The sequence below is a fragment of the Tupaia chinensis genome, unplaced genomic scaffold, assembly GCF_000334495.1.
Source record: "Tupaia chinensis unplaced genomic scaffold, TupChi_1.0 Scaffold143064_1, whole genome shotgun sequence".
NCBI lineage: Eukaryota > Metazoa > Chordata > Mammalia > Scandentia > Tupaiidae > Tupaia > Tupaia belangeri.
In genome coordinates, this window is record NW_006202908.1 from 660,973 (window position 1) to 671,809 (window position 10,837).

Here is a 10,837-nt window from a genome sequence, read left to right on the forward strand (position 1 = left end):
TTGGTGTCCAAGCCCAAGGGAAGGAAAAACTTAGGTATTTAAAAAAAAAAAAAAATGTCGTCCTGCTTCCCCTTGAGAGCTGAACAAACTTGGTGAGTCAGGGGAGGGGGGAGTCCTTGGTTAATGTTGTAGGAAGGAGGAATTCCGTGTGGCCCAAGCTGCGTCCTAGCAGTGAGCTTTTCTCTTTTCTTATGGAGAGCTCATTGGCAGCTCCTGCTTTGTATGAAATTATGGAAATCACGGGCGGGGGAGAGGGCAGCCATGCCTTCAGAAACGAGCGGCTTCACTCCTCCTCGCTCACCAACTTGCCCCCCCCTCCACCATGGAAGGAGTCGCTAAATTGGAAAGGCCCATGCCAGGATCACAACTGGTCACCCAGAGACGTCCCCGAAGTGACTTGCAACTGGTTCCTACCCCCTCCCTATCCTTCCAAAAATAAAACCTCCACGACGCAATTTCTAATGCCAACAGGGAGAGAAAGCACAGATCCACGTCCCCGAAACGCGGATTTTTGGTGCGCGAAACGCCGTCCTAGCACGCCGGACGGTGCAAATGCCGCCGATGGCATTCCCAGCGGACACTGCCCCTTCCAGCCTTACCCGGCTCACGTGGGTCAGGGCGTCCATGACTATGCCCGGACCACGAGGGGATGTCGGTGGGAATCAGACGGGAAGACTTGGGCGAGCGAGGGAGACGCACGTGTGGGAGCCCGGGTGGGGGTGGAGAGGCGAAGCGCACGGTGGGAGGTGTAGACCTCAAGACGGTAAAGAACACGCTTGCACCAGAGCGTCCTGCAGCGTCTCCTGCCCTGCCCTGCCCTGCCCTGCCCTGCGCGCGGCGCACTCACGCACGCACGCCCTCTCACACACACTCATACTCACACGCTCACACTCGCGCACGACTCCAAGCCGCTCTACTCGCCAGACCGCGCCCACCTGCAGGGGGCGCCCGCGCGTTCGCGCCCGGAGGAGACCCCGCTGCTCGCCCGGGGCGCCGGGGAGGGGCGGGCATCACACTTGTCACCAGCGAGGGGCCGCAAGGCATTGCAGTCCGCTTTCCCGTCTCCGCGGCTGGAGGAGGCCTGGGGTGGGGACGCAGGGAGTCGCGTCCCGGCTGGCTGGCTTTGCTCGACTCACTCGTTACTACGGGGCGGGGAGGGGGCGCTTGCTTCCCGTGCAGAGCGGCTCAAGGCGTCGAAAAGTTTCCTACCGCTTGGGGGACACGGGCGGATTAAGTGCGAGCCTTGCTTCGTGGCTGGGATGACCCGAAAGAACCTGAAGTCCCGCGGCGAGCTTTGACTGTCACCCCAAGCGCACACCCTGTCCCTGGCAGAGGGGACAGGCCCGAGGCGGCCCCAAGACGTGGCGGGCTGGGGCCTGGGGACCCTGAGGGACTTGGGAATCGGTTGCCGGCGCCACGCCTGGGCGCCTGGCCCCTGCCCAGCCCACGGGCCGCACCCACCTTCCCGTGTGGATAGGCTTGGCGCCCCTGCCCGCGGGAAATTGCCCACCCTGCAACCACGCTCGAAGGGCAAAGTGGGGCCGCGTTCCCAAAGGAGCAGGGTTCATGACCTGGGTGGGGGCACCGAGGGGATTCTGTCTGGCCGAGGTCCTGCAGAGGGACTCCAGACAGACGCCCCGGCCGAGCGCCGTCCGAGCGGCCCTGATCGGTGAGGTTGCGAACTCCGGGGTGTCCGCGTCCTCTCTCCTCCCAGAAGTTCACCCGAGCTTCGGGTAGTGGCCACCGTCCCTCGGCCTGACCGGCCCCGCAGTCAAGCCGAGGCCTGAGGTGTGCGGATTTCCTTCTTCCATTCTTTTTTAAAGACCCACATCTTATAAATGTGAGATTTTTATCAGGCAACACAGATTACCTAAAGCGTTCCATTTCTCCGCGATCCAATTTTATTAGGATTTACTCTCATTTGTGCTTGGCTTCTCTGGGGAAATAATGCTTTGATTAATGTAATCCTGGCCCGGGATCCGCCACATGCCCCTCGACCCTCTCCCAAGAGAAGGGGCCTGTTTGACAAACAGTAACAGAGCAGCAACTCTTGCAATCTGCCCACACCTTGGGGGTGGCTGCGGAGAGGGTGACAGTCGTTGGCAAACCGCTTGCTCAATGCAATGGCGACAGCAGCGCGCCGGCTCTGCACGAGGCGAGCCGAGCGGTCGCGGGGCCCCGGGCTGAGAGGAGCGGGGCTCGCCGGAGGGGCCGGGCGCGAGAGCGTGGGTGCCGGCGCGCACCTGTCCTCTGCTCGCGCGGGGTGTCTGCCTCTTTGTCCCCGCCACAGGCCTCCACGGGCGGGACCCGAGCGCTCCGGTGGACAGCTCCGACCCCAAGGAGTGTGCACAGCGCCCACCCGCGGCCCCGAAGCACCTCGAGAGCGGATCTTAGGGGTTAACCAGGCACCGACCTGAAGCGCCCTGCTGCTGCCAAAGCCTCGGCCGGAGACCGAGAATCCGGGACCCAATTCAACGGTTTTCCCCATCCTTGCATGCATGCATCCCCGCATGCGTTCACGCACACAATGTGAAACCGCGGCCGCAGCCACCGCGAGCTGCGCCTCGCCCTGGCTGCGGGCTGAGAGCGGGCGTCCCCTCCCAGCTCTCCTCCCCCCGCGCAGCCCCGGCCCCCTCCCCGAAGGGGGAACAGCTCAATTACGGAAAGGAGCGAAGGAACGAAATCCCAGGCTCAGAGGAGTCCGCCGATGCTCCTCTAGTCCCCGTCCCTGTCGCGCAGTCCCCACCCCCACTGTCCTCAGCCCACCGAGGGCGGGGACGTGGCGGTACGAGGGGTCCTGCCCTGCTCCGCCGGAACAAAGCCCGCCGCGGGAGCCCGCGGCCGCGCACCGAGCGGGTGACAAAGGCGAGCGGGCAGCGCCGAGCTCCAAGCCAGCGCTCCTGCAGCGGGCGGGAAGGAGGCCCGAAGGTGGGGTGCCATCAGCACCCGGGTTTTCCCTGGCTGCGGCATCTCACTCCTGTACACCCAATGACCTGTTAGGGTGACTCAGCGTTTATCGCGTCATCTCCAGCACCCTCGCTCCTCGCTCGTCTCCTCTGTCCCCAGTCCTCGCGGCCTCTCTGGCTTCCTTCTCCACCTCACTCACTTCACCTCGCCTCCCTGGACTTTGCTCCTTTTACCTCTTCCCCCGTTTCTTTTCCGTAGAAAAGCAAGGCTAATTCAAGTTCCAAAGGCCTCTCTCCACGTCCTGACAACCGTCTGGAAGACCTTACTGGCCGCTAATGGATCATTCTAATTTTATTATGCAAACCGTGTTCCAAATAAAGTAAAATGCCGTTAGGATGTGATCTAAGGAAGCCGAGCTTAGCCCTGGGGCCCCACAAATCGCTGCTGATTCGGAAGAAGCAGCTTCAGGTGTCCTCAAATCACAAGATGCCCCCACCCCCACCCCAGGCCGACCCCACCGCTGGGAACGGGACTTGAGCGCTGGAGCCTCTTTAAAAAAAAAAAAAATACGTTCTGGGAAACTTGTATCTTAACTTCCTAATCCTGGACAGGACTCCCTGGCGCGAACCCCCCCACGCCCTACCCCCACAATAAAATTGCAGTATTTCCGTATTAGAATATTTTAGTAGTCGGTTTTTTTCCAAGTGAAGTTCACTTGTTTGTCTTTGTGATGTGAATTTAACATAAAGGGAACACAGCCCAGGCCATCTGAGCACTATATATCTTGATTTCTGGAGGCTTATTGCACCCTACTTTAAGGCTAAATTAACATTTGCCATCTATCAAGGGTCACAGTAAGCCTGGGATCCATCCTAGAGCCTTATTAGATAACCAGACTCCCTGGTTAGGAAATTTGGGGAGAGGGCTGAGCGTTCAAACCCATATTAGACACAGCCGTTTTAACTTGGTACTAATAACCCAGAGTTGCATGAAGCTAGGGTGAGCAAGGTCACTTAATTCTATCTACTTCCGAAGTCGCTACCAGGTATCTTAGTGCTGAAACTAGACTGCTACAGATGATGGAGCACTGGAGGAGTTAGGTCTCAGAGAACGCAGTTGGTGCTGTGTTTCATAAGTGCACAATAGCCACATTTTCTTAAAAACACCCTTGAGGCTGGCCGGTCCAGAGCAGGCACCAGGCTGAGTTAGGGCCCAGGGAAGCAAGGACACCACAGTGGGAAGGAACTTCAGCCTTCACATGGGAGGAGATACCACAGAAGCAGCATTTGGGGAACATGCCAAAAAGAGCAGCCTGCAGCCTGACACGCTGCAATCCACACCCAGCTCCGCAGACAATAGCTAAGTTCAAATGTCAAAAAAAAAAAAATGAATAAAGAAACAGAGACGCCACCGTGCAAGAACTGCTTTCCAGTGTGCCACAAAGACTCTCACAGCCACACAGGACTACCCGGCTCTGACCCAGCAGGGAAATGCTGTGTAAGGAAGGAGAACTATTTGGGATACAGAATGCCCCAAAGCGACAGAGCAGTCCAGTTCTGTTCAGACCATCAGAAGCTCCAAACACCCAGCCATCCCACCGGTAAAGCTAAATGAATATTCCTGGGGTTCGTCATAGAAAACACGCACATACAAATACATACAAAATGCTACCAAGGTAACCCCGGACTAGTCTTTTTAGCAAGGACATGGCCACATTTTTGTTGTTGTTAGTGAATCACCCTCTTCCCCACTCTGGCCAGTGTCCTGGGCACTATATTACTGAACTCTACGGATTTAAATTCTAATTCAATTTAAGTTACATTGGAGGGACAGAGGGTGCTGGGGGTGGGGGCAAGAATAGGCCATTTCTCCGGGTCAGCACCGGCTCCCCCCACCCCCGCCATTGGTAGCTTTCATTACCAGACCTGTCAGGTGCATGCGCACGGCTTGAGTGGGCGAACAGTTGGAAATGGGTGTTTTAAAAGCATGCACTCGATTACCAACTCACTCTGCCCTTCTTCACTTATTTTCCACAATCTGAAATGCCCTGTAGTTTAAAGCTGTCCTGTAAGTATCAAGGGAAATAAAAAAAAAGAAAAGACAAGAAAATCTTACTTTAGAAAGAAATCATGGTGTCTTTGAATTTATAATTACTCCTTCAAACCCATCTTAAAAAAAAAAAAAAAGTCTGCTTGCATTTTCCCTCCAGATCAGATAAATCAGTTATCAAAGTGATACAAAGAACTGGAGGGGGGTGTAAATGGTGGAATACACTTCAAAAAACTTAGCAAGACCAAGAGACCACTCGTCACCCACTGCCAAGATGACAAATATTCTCTCTCACCCAAAAGCAACCAGTGCAGAGCTCTCCCCGTCCTATATAACAGGCCGTGTGCATTTTCCCTCCAGATCAGATAAATCAGTTATCAAAGTGATACAAAGAACTGGAGGGGGGTGTAAATGGTGGAATACACTTCAAAAAACTTAGCAAGACCAAGAGACCACTCGTCACCCACTGCCAAGATGACAAATATTCTCTCTCACCCAAAAGCAACCAGTGCAGAGCTCTCCCCGTCCTATATAACAGGCCGTGTGGAGTGTGAGTAAGCCGAACATTTTCATTTACAGATGCTAATGACAAACATGCTTCCAGACTACAGGCACCTCATGATTCCCAAATGGAAGCAGATGAGCAAATACCCACTTTGGGTTTTCCACGTTTGACCCAGGTAATGCTTTTCACCCTCTCATTTGGCAAAAGCCATTTTAGCATCCCCACAATTCCAAGTCTGTAGCTTTGCCCAGTACTCTGGGTCTTAATGCACGTCCAGCTTGACCATTTTCACACCCACATCATTACAGAATGCTAAAATGTCTCCAATTAACTTGTTGCTTTTCTCAGAATTCTTGTTTTCTGTTTCTTTTGCTTCAAGAGACGTAACACTGTAGATAACACGAGGGGCCAGAACTGTTTTTCTGTCTCCTTTTTTAAGCGCATTTGCAATAGAGTAAGTAGCTGCCTAGGTGGTGACAATCACAGATCCCGTGAGGAGTGGCACACTGAAATTATGCTCTAAATATGTATAACGACTGCTTCTCGGTGTCTTGCAAAACGTCTGGCTCAATAGGAAAGTTTCCTTTCCTGCTAATCATTTGTAAGTGGCTTATGCACGCAGAGTAAGCTAGGACTTTCAGATATTTGCCCAGTTCCTGTAGATTCCCCCCCCCCAGTCTTTTGTCTGAAATGTTCGGAGAGCTGATGGAAAAAAAGCAATGTTTTGGGCTCAAATTACAGTTTCCTCAATTCTCCACTTTGTTTTAATAGTGCAAACCTGATAGTATTTCCTGACTGTAAATGTGAGGGGGCTCGGAGGTAAAAATGACAGAATTAAATGTGTTTGAGTGTGCCCTCTCTGCTCCCATTACTCCATAACCTTTCAACCCACAGATGAAATGCCACTTACATCCAAACCCAAACCCTGACTTACTGAAGTCAGCTTCAGAGAGAAACTTCTAGCTGGAGCTGAGCTGGGAAGAATAATGGTGGCTTGTCCCCTTTTGCAGAGGGACGTTCCAGCTAGCCTGCAAAGTGCCCCTTCCTAACAGGCTGGGAGACACCGTCTCAGGTGCGTTCGGCCACTGACCCGTGGAAGCAGCTCTTTGCTTCTACTCATTCCTGGCTTCCCGTTTTTAGTCACGCTCTCTAAATCTCCTTGGGAAAATTGTTAGTGACAAACTGGTGAATTCCTTAGAACCAGTCAGGATTTGCCCTTCACGGTTTTCAGAAGTTTTCCACCTATCTTTTCCCTCCTCTGCCACACTATGGTTCAGTCTTTAGTGGCAGTACCTAAAAATCTTTGAGGCAGAAAACTAGGGTTCTATTAAAACTTTCTTCCACTGGTTTCAGTAACAGCGTATGAAAAAGTTTCAAGCTCACAGTTACCTCTTACCCATGGCTATTTTGTATTGTATTTGCAGGGCAAAGCCTTTCAAGGATAAATGCAAATCCTTCTAAAACCATACACAGTATCGAGAAAGAAACCAGTAAATAGCACACGGAGTAAAAGAGATCCTGGCGGTTTTTTTTTTACTAAAACTCAGGACTCTGAGCTTCATTGAGAAGTCAAAGCATGTTACCAGGTTAAAGACCATTCATTATTTCACAGATCATACTTGAGAATGTATCGTTTGCCTGACCATTTCCCCCAAAAAACGACAACCTGAAAGGTAGGTTCTTAAGTAGCCTATTACATCTCCTTAATGATAATCTTTTTAAAAGTGTTCCCAGCCCCAGCTACGCTTTAGTGTCAGCAATGGAAGACCAATTTTTGAACTGTATTTCTTTCTGGGACATTTCACAGGCACGGGCAGGTGGGGGTTGGGGAAGTCATTGTCCTCATATTTTAAAACCTTGTGTTATGCAATGAATCACTCCCCATTGTGAATATGCATAGAAAGGTAGGAGTGTTTGTTCCTTTGGCAAGTTTCTAAGAGCAGATTTGCTTTTCAAACAGCTACATTTCACTCTGTACCCGCTAGGGCGAGTCAGTGCGCCCCCTGCTGACAAGTCCACAGTGCTACTTCGGAGCAAAGTTTATTTTGTTCAGTAAACCGTGTCATATAAAATTAACAACAACCAATAAAATTAGCTTATATGTTTCCACTGTAAAAGTCCAAAACAAAATAAAGCTAGTTTTAGTGGCACTAGAGATCTCTAGTTTGGCTTCTTCTCTTTGGCTGAACCAAGTCCTTTTATCTAAAGCCCAGTGCACAAACATATAGCTTAATGTGACTAGTGTTCTTCCTTTTATTTCTTTCTCTATGGCAACCAATATGCTCCGCTCAGAAATGTTCCCCATCAAGGAAACAAATGATCTTCGGGGAGTAGCTCTATATGGCATCTGGTCCAATGGGGCACACAGAGTTAACCCCACTCAAAGGCAAGGCTGCCAGGCACAGAAAGGGAGTGAACACTGGCGCGCCTCCGCCCCTCCCCAGCTGAAACCTCTTCCTCCCTCCTTACAAACCGTTTCATTGATTTGGCATCAACTGTTTCTAAATAAATTACCAATGCTAAATTGCAAGGTGTTCTGTGTACAGAAGTGCAATAACATTCCAGCCATGTGATGCTCCCCCCTCATCACCCAGACGGGGGCTTCCTTTAAAAGAACAAAACCAAGAAGCTCTGAAAATCTTCTCTGGCCTATTTTGCTAAGGTAAGGCGCTCAGCGGCCAGGACTCGGCCTAGCTATTCCGTCCAGCCATATTTATCTAATTAACCACACGTAGCCCGTAACTGCACCCTCGCGTTTGACGAACCCTGGGACGGTGGCAAGGAGGGGGCAAGTCAGGCCCATCGAAAATAGAAAACAAAGTAAAATCTAGTTTGCCATGCTCAAGCTCTTTGCTCCTTCGGGAATCAAGTGAAGGGATGTCCTGGTTAGTTTTGATTGATCACCTTCACTCTGATGGGCTCTCACTGCCCAGTGGGGAGGCCGCAGCTTGCCGCCTGCTCCCCAGACACAGTATTAGCCAGGGCTGCCCTGGCTTCCGGCCTCTCTTCCTCCCTCTCTAGCTCTCTGCCCTCCCTTTGCCAACCCCCCTATCCCCATCCTCCTGCTCCCAGCATGAGCCCCCCCCCCAGCTCCCGGCAGGCACCCACACACACACACACACACACACACACACAGCTCACCACATCACCACTGGGTACTGAAAAGAGTTTCTCCCCCCTAGTCCTGATTCTCTAGGAAAAAAAAAACCAATACAAGACATATTTCTAAACCGCCTGCTTAGCAATCACTTCTTTCCCAGGGCGTTTTTTCCCCCTCACAACCAACAATTAAAATTAATAGCACTCTTTTCTTCCTTCCCCCTTCTCCAAAAAAGTGAAGTGCCGTGCTGTGTAGAGCTTTGGAATGAATCCATCTTTTTATGTAATATTTTAGCAGGAGTGGGTTTTTTAAATCCCCCCACCACTTCCCCTTCCTTCCTTCAAACAGTTGCTCTATGAGCCCTCTCTCGTCCCAAGCAATGAACATAAGCTTCGAGACCTACAAGCACATAAATAAACACACCAGAAAGGAGGGGAAGAAAAAGAGAGAGCAGGGAAACAACATGAAAACACTTACCGAGCAAACTTCCAGGGTTAGATTTTTAAATCAAAGAAGGTGTTTTATTATATATATTTTTTAAAGAAAACGACTGGGGGTGGGGTGGGAGGGAAGGCATGTTCTCAACTCTTCCAGAGCCGATGCATCCCAGCCTTCCCTGTACACTGACTCCTCTAAGCCCAGCTCTCCACTCGTCTATTATTTTCACCAAAATATATGAAAATGTATGCAATGGGCTGGGGGGAGGCTGGGGAACCATTCCAGAACGTGGGAAGGGGGGGTAAGAAGGGACAGACCTCAAAGCAGAAGTGTATTTCTGTTATCGAGGAGCACAGCGTTTTGGGGGGCTTCCCGTTAGCGCGCGCGCGCGCACACCCTCCTTGAAAAGAAAGAAAGAAGTGGTTCTGTTTGCAGAGGCGCTATCGCGTTTCATCAGGCCACCTGAGACTGCTTTTGAAAGCGTGTACTGTGAAATTCATAGCAGTAATTTAGACAAAATCCTCACTGTATATTAATGAAAGGCGGCCCCATGGCTCTGTTCCTATCCTCCCCATTCAGTGTAAACAAAACCACGAGACTCTCTCGGTTTTTGAGCCGGATCCAAGCAAAATCGGCAGGAAAGGAAAACACGGGGTGCTGGCACCGACCATTCAAACGTCTGCACCTGGAGATCTCAGATTTATTCAATGAAATCTGTGTTCCATCTTTTCTACATACATACACGCATACATAAATATAAAAAGGAACCTTGGGGGGACGCGTGTGGGGTTTCGTTACCGCTGCCTCTCATACCCATGCCTTGGCAATAAAGGATTTGCCAAAACGTACCTACGGTGGTATCTTTCACCCAGCAAGCAGGGGCTGGACGAGATCCCACATACACTCTACCGCGTCTCCTGCTAAGCTGGAGACCACGCAAGGCTGCCTAGCTGCAGCGGGCTGGAGAGCTCCGGCTCTAGCCCCGCTGCACCTCACGGAGCTCGGCAGAGGCTCACACCTCGGGAGAGAAGGCAGGCCCGTGCGCAAAAACCACGCCGTCCGCTGCACAGCTTCGTCCTGGGCGGCTCGGGGTCGGGACTGCCGGTGGTAGGGGCAGGCTGGGGGCGGCGGGCGCGGGGCGGGCGCACCCGCAGCTGGGGGACGCGGGGTGTGCGCACACGCACACTCATTAGGAACCATGTATTTGTGGAATGTCCGAGTTAGGCTAGTTCATTGGAAATCCCCGAGGAGGGTTCAATTTGCCCTTGTTTTCGTTGCCACTTTCTCTTTTTCCTTGGTTCGCTGAGGTGCCTCTGTGCAGCGTTTCCGCTTGGCCGCGTCCCCCCACCCCACTCCACCCCCGCATCTCCCGCCTACTCTGCGCACTCCCCCTCCCGTCCCCCTTAACTCTTTCAGCCGGGCTGGGGCTGAGAAAGCTTTGGTCGCCGCCAGCCCCAACCACCACGCAAACCCATCTGAGACTGAAAAGAAAGGAAGAAGGGGGAAACACACACACACCACCGTGCGAGCAAGCAAAACCCACCGCTACTAACCACACTGAAATCACACACACACACACACACACACACACACACACACAGGCCCGGATCCCGCTGCCACTGAATTGCAAAAGCCGCTGGGGTCGAATACACTTACGCTGGATCTATGGGGGAAGGTCGGACTGATTGCTTTTCAAATACACCGCTTGGCTCCGCTGACCGGCACCCTCCGAACCCACAAGGGCACGCACGCTACTTGCTCGAATCCCAGCGGAGGGAGGAGGGAAGGAGGGAGGGAGGGCGAGCGGGAGCGGGAGCGGGAGAGGGGGTGGGGGCGAG

At 52.3% G+C, this 10,837-nt stretch overlaps 1 long non-coding RNA gene across 4 annotated transcripts in view; it reads right to left on the minus strand.

The window, feature by feature from the left end:
* The window catches only part of LOC102493101 (uncharacterized), a 40,572-nt gene extending 29,817 nt beyond the window's left edge, over window positions 1-10,755 (minus strand). The window contains exon 1 of one of the 4 annotated variants that reach the window (XR_001369438.1): window positions 10,656-10,755. This is a non-coding gene — a long non-coding RNA (uncharacterized LOC102493101). Of the gene's footprint in view, window positions 1-599; window positions 840-2,413; window positions 2,628-9,038; window positions 9,110-10,655 lie in introns of those variants that run through there. The other 3 variants (XR_001369437.1, XR_336751.2, XR_336752.2) reach the window with 3 other exon arrangements.
* Between the last annotated feature and the right edge of the window lie 82 nt (window positions 10,756-10,837).